The following is a 6,257-nucleotide window of genomic DNA, read 5'->3' as shown; positions in this document are numbered from 1 at the left end:
ATACATGGTCATACCTAGATATTCTCATAACTATGCTCAATTCTATCAATTGCTCGACAGTAATTCGTTTACCCATCGTAATACTTATGCTCTTGAGAGAAGCCACTAGTGAAACCTATGGCCCCGGGGTCTATCTTTCATCATATTAATCTCCCAACACTTAGTTATTTCCTTTGCCGTTTATTTTACCTTGCATCTTTATTTCTCTTTATCAAAATACCAAAAATATTATCTTATCAAATCTCACTTTCGTAAGTGACTGTGAAGGGCTTGACAACCCCTTTATCGCGTTGGTTGCGGGGTTCTTATTTGTTTGTGTAGGTGCGTGGGACTTGAGCGTGATCTCCTACTGGATTGATACCTTGGTTCTCAAAAACTGAGGGAAATACTTACACTACTTTGCTGCATCACTCTTTCCTCTTCAAGGGAAAACCAATGCAGTGCTCAAGAGGTAGCAACCTCCTATGGCTGCACGACTGCGATGGTCACAAAAAGATATTCAGGAGTGTTCATATCTCAAGATCCAGCGGTTGACTTCGGCGGTGAGATGCAAATTATGGATGATGTTGGACACAAAGAGATGGTTGTACATCGACGACGGTCACATCACATGTAGATGCTAGGATCGCAGAAAAAGTGATGGCAACAACACTTGAATGACTTCGACGGTGGTGCTACTGGAGCACACGGTCTCTAGCTGTGAGGTCAAAGACTAGGTTTGACCCAACTTGATTATACATAGCAATGGCGATGTTTATTTTACGTTGTTAACTTGTTGAAGGCATTGCTCATATATGCTCAAATTGGTTCTCCGAGGTGGAAACCTAGATTATGCCCTTCGTGCTTGGATTCGGTGACGACGACACTTTAGTATCACTCCCTTCTTGAGGCGTTGCTTTGAAAAAAATCTCATCATTTGTGTGGTGTCATGAGATGGTTCGTGCGGATATGGCCATTACTGCAATTTGCCTATCACACATTGGTTTAGGGATTTTTTTTTCCTTTTTCCTCGCCTACGCATAGTTTTGGTCGTATATGACTTTGCTAGTTGTTGGGTTGTTTTCGTGCATGTGTGTTGGGTTGGTTGTGTGCATCCGAACTATGCAGTGACTAGGTGTGTGCTCATTGTGTTATGTATTCTCTTTATGTGTGATTTTGAGCCAATAAAATCCACCCTTTGTACGAAAATCCTCTAGAATTCCTCTAATATTTATACAAACCAAAAGGAGGCCCAAGACACTAGTTGCTTGCGCACCGATGTCACTAGCTCGTTGTATTCTAGTAGATGAAGTGTAGACAAGGTGCGGAGTCAATGTATAACAGTATATAGTATGCTATATCATGACCCATATTCCTGTTAGAATTTATGTGTTTTGATCATTATAAAAAATAGACAAAATAGAAAAAAATTGTTAACTAGGTTCATCAAACATCATCACGTCCTCGGCCATTTGTTGGGAGAATATGGTGCACCGGTGTTTGTGGTGCATCTGGTGCACCGAACTTCCATAGCATATTTTTAAATGTTTGGAAAATTCTTTAAAAAAAGTTAGCACATCACACAACATCAATGCATGTTGTCACCAAATATGAAATGAAAATTTGAAACATAGCCCCAAACACACAAAAATAAGAAATTCAAAATTGAATAGTACATAAGATAAGTTGTCTTTAGATTTGGCCAATTAATTATGACAATGATGTCAAATTTTTCATTTTTGTATCTCTTGAAATATTTCGAATTTTGATTTGAAATTTGTGTGGCAACATACATTTATGGTGTGTCAATGTGCTAGATGTTTCTAGATTCTTCAAACATTTGAAAATATGCTACGACATGAGGTCCACTGGTAGCACCACAAGGTGGGTGCACTAGATACATTCCCATGATTGTAAGCGCTCATCCAATGCACTAGATCGACATACAACAGACCAAGACAAGCCCGTCAAGCTCATCAGACACATCTCGACCATCGCGCCATGGTCGGTCGGGTCACCCCTGCCATGAGCACGCGGGTCATTCCCTTTGCAATTTCATGTTTGGCCTATCAGCTTGTGTAGTCTATTTTACCTACCACACAGTGCTTTTACATAATAGGGTCGTGCTACACTTGTATGGCTTACACACCTAACCCTCCATATACACCAAGTATAATTGTAGCTTAATACACATATTCAATACTAATTTCAATGCATATCCTGACAATGGACGTAGATTTAGTGACATTGCGTCACCTGACTTTGGGCAACTAACATGTGGGACAGTGACCAAATGAGCCACATGTTTGTGACCCAAAGTCATGTGGCATTATGTGACTGAATCCTAATCACCACACAAATAATCCATGTCATCGTGATATTACCTTATGTGGTTGTCGCAAAGACACGCGTGTGCGGGCTACACGACAAAAGTGCGACTACAAACCAATCATCCCGTGAGATAAAATTCCTCACAATCACACAATATTAAAGCCAGCTGGATATATAAATCAACCATGTCATTAAAATCTAGTCTTATTTGCAACGAGGCATAAATATTCTAGTGGTTCAACATCAACATATCCGGCGTATAACTTACACTCACCGTATTCTAGATTTTGATAAGATTTAATTTGATTTGAGTATAGGTAGGGGAACGCAAGGAATTTTTTTATTTAGTTGAGGTTTTGTTAAGATTTGATTTGATTTGGGTATTAGTGGGGAAGGCAAGAAAAGTTTTGATTGAGTTGAGATTTTGGTAACAAATTATTTTATTTATTTTTATTGAGTTAACGCATGACATGGTTTTGGAAAGTACCAATTTTGTATTGATTATTTCAAGTTACTCTATTTACTTTGTTTTTTATTTTGTGTGGCATCTGTTGAGATTATTCAGAAAAACAAAATAAAACCAAAGTGAAGAGGGAGGCATGGAGAGGAAAAAATAAGGGAGGAGGTGGAGGCAACGCTACCAACCCCCCTTTAATAGTAGAAATTTAATAATGCAGATGAAAGAGTTGGCTACAATTTTGGATATTAAGTTAGTATGCAAACCACTTTATCTTTTCTCTTTTCTCTTAATCAACATTTTTATCTATGAGTACACGCGGAGATTGGCTCTTACATGAGAGCTCACTCTTCGATTTCATTGTCTCTTAATTATAAGGCTAGTCATAGTGGGAGTAATAGCTAGTAACATAACATATCCCAAGACAAGTTTGCTTATGTGGCAGCTAGTTAATAAGGAGAGAGGTGTTTAGAGTAACATATTATGTTAACATCACATAGTGTTTACCAAGAAAGTTTGAGTCTAGAAGCTAATAAATGCAACCATATATGATACTAGTACTTCTATATCACTTTGCACTATGAAGGTAGTAACATAGATTAATGTCATAGACACTAGTCTAAGTTATTCCACACTATGACTAGCCTAACCCACTTACATGACATTTACAATGCAAAAAAGAGAGAGGAGTGAACTCTCATGCAAGAGTCAATTTCTATACGCATTCCTATGCAAAATGAGTAAATTAGTGAGAGGAAGGAGAAATTTAGAAAGTGGAAAAAAAAATACTAACCTAATAGCCAACCAAATTATATGCCATGGCACGGTATTTTGTAGGTGGCTATATTATTATGAGTAATCCTAGACTTACGAAGACTAGCGCAAGTTTTTACGTAATTTTCCATGAATACTTCTCTCCCTCCTGAATTTAAGTGGGTTGCGGCCCGTCTCTCCCTAACCCCAGTCATAACTTGCCAGTTGTCTAGTCACATAAAAATTGTGTGAACCCCTTTGTAGGTGTAGCATTACTCTAATATTATTTTCTACTCTAATCTACAACACGCTTCTGTTCTCTCCCATCTTTTCTTTTTTCCAACCCATCAGAAATACAATATGACAATTTTTATAGTTTGCCTATATCACAATGATGCACGTCCTACAACGATTGAAAATAAAGAAACCAGACTCCAATTTATCATTTCAAAGTCGCACATTTCGAAACAATGGTGGCAACAGCTACGTATAGGCACTGTTGTTGTAGAGATATTTCGCTGCCACCCACGTATACCACAGCTACGATAAGTCCAAAGAGCCAGCCCAGCGGCATCTGAATCTCCCGTCAAGCAAAACAATGGCGTCACTGTCGACAACAGCAAGCACCACGATTCCAAATCCATCCGTATCTCAACCATCTCCGCTGCCAGCTTAGCCTCTTGCTTCGATCATTACCTAGACTTCCCAGCCCCCATGGATCACATTCACATCTCTCATACTATTATATATACTACACAGAATATGAATCAAGTTGAGAGTTTCTTTTTTCCATTTTTCCATGGCCGAGAGAGTTGAAACGCGAACATGTCTCGAGATCCACGACAGCTAATCATAGAGCAAAAACAAACCCGCCCAACAGCCAGCACCGCGCACGTAGCTCGTACACGGCGGCGTATTATACGTACGTACGCACCTCGCCGGAGTTTTGTAGTACTGCTGCCCGCCCGATGACACCACCGGGCTGATGTGACAGTACCGGTGTTCATATTTGTCCTGTGCGTCGACGTATCCCGGCCGGCTGGATCCCGATGAACAGCGGCTAGATTCCAGCACGTACGTACATACCGCAAATAGTCAGAGCATAATATCGGCCGGGAAACTCTATGTAAACTGTTACCGTCTCGATCGAAGACTCTGCAGGCTAGCTAGATGACAAGAACGCATGAGGATTTTATAGGCCGGAACTTAGTTAAGTGAGTGAGTGATGTCTGTACACCACCTCCTACAATCATGGAGCTAGCGTGAGAGTTATAAACTCCTCCTACCGGTCCCTGTCAAAAAAAAAAAAACTCATGCTACCCAGTTAGAGGAGGACAGTGGCTTGCGTCCGTACGCGTTGGTACATTTTTCTGGTGAAAAGTATGTATCATGCATCCGTCTCACCGACTGTGATGACTAAGAAATGACAGACCAGTTACACAAGCACACCAGCGTGAGCTCCTCTCGTCATCGTCGCCCACCTCGTGGTAGTTCACAGGATGGAACCATGGAAGGGAACCAGCGGTATTCGCACGGCTTGATTGTTAGCTACTGCCTCTAAAACGCTCGTATATTAATTTACGAAAGGAGTACGTACCTCGCATTGAAAGTAGGTTCGATTGTTAACAAGGTCAGATTCAAACTCGGCTCAACTCCGGTAACTCGCGAGCTAGCTCATATTAGTCGAGAGCATAATAATATTAATCATTTTTTAGCGAACTTTGATAGGACTGAGGATCGCATTGTTGTTCAGATCCAGTCCGGGCTGGACAAAATCCCTAGCTAGTATGTGTAGGGATGAACTGATTTGCTCTTGATTAATACACCCTTTTTACCCCTGCAAAAAAAACTAGCTAAGCTCGTTATAAATGTGAATAACAAAATATGCGTTTCATGTATGCAATTAACCTAAAAAAATGTAGACACATATTTTTTCTTCACAAATCACAACAATCGATAATCTACGTTAAAGAAACAGTTGGTGCACTCCATGTATGACAACAATCAACAACAATATTGGTACTTATCGCATGTCACTTCTAATTAATGAGCTAAACGAGTAACTCGTTAGCTCTATTCGTTAAACTCATTATGTTAACATGTTCAAATCAAAACTCGACTTGACTCATTAGCCACCGAGTTCTAGCCGAGTTGTGCTGATTGAAGTAACATAGAAACTCGGGTTCTGCCAAGGCAGGAGCAGGAGGTGTTGCTCGATGTTCCACTACTTTGCTAGGCATTTGGTATAAACCACACCTTGGTGTTGCTTCATCATTTATTTCTTTGGACTCTGAACCATCCTTCATGATCATCCGCCTTTTGGTTAATTGTCCCAGGAGCACTTTTGTTTGAATAAAACTATCTGAATTCCCAGCAAAAAAGTAACATAGAAACATGGACTCTTGTCGCTTGAATGTTGAAACTACTAACATACAACAATAACACAGAGAGCGGCAGGGGCACAAAGCCGCACGGAGAGGCGACCGGCGACGCAACATTCACTAGGACTAGGAGTTAGCAGAGAATGATCAATTCAGTATTGGATCGATAGCTTGGTGGCTGCTTATGAACGTTTGGTGCAATTCAAAATTGGGCGTTCAAAGCAACTACTGCATCCTAGTTTAGCGTGCACTCCAGCCCAAGCCCAAACTCCTCCCCTCCTCAACCTCACGTCATGTATCACTTCACAGAAAGACGCACACGGCCGCACCGCCGGAGGAAAGATAGGTGCTCAGCA

Source organism: Triticum dicoccoides, chromosome 5A (assembly GCF_002162155.2).
Source record: "Triticum dicoccoides isolate Atlit2015 ecotype Zavitan chromosome 5A, WEW_v2.0, whole genome shotgun sequence".
Classification (NCBI taxonomy): Eukaryota; Viridiplantae; Streptophyta; class Magnoliopsida; order Poales; family Poaceae; genus Triticum; species Triticum dicoccoides.
The sequence above is the reverse complement of the archived record's forward strand: the minus strand, read 5'-3'. Positions refer to the sequence as shown.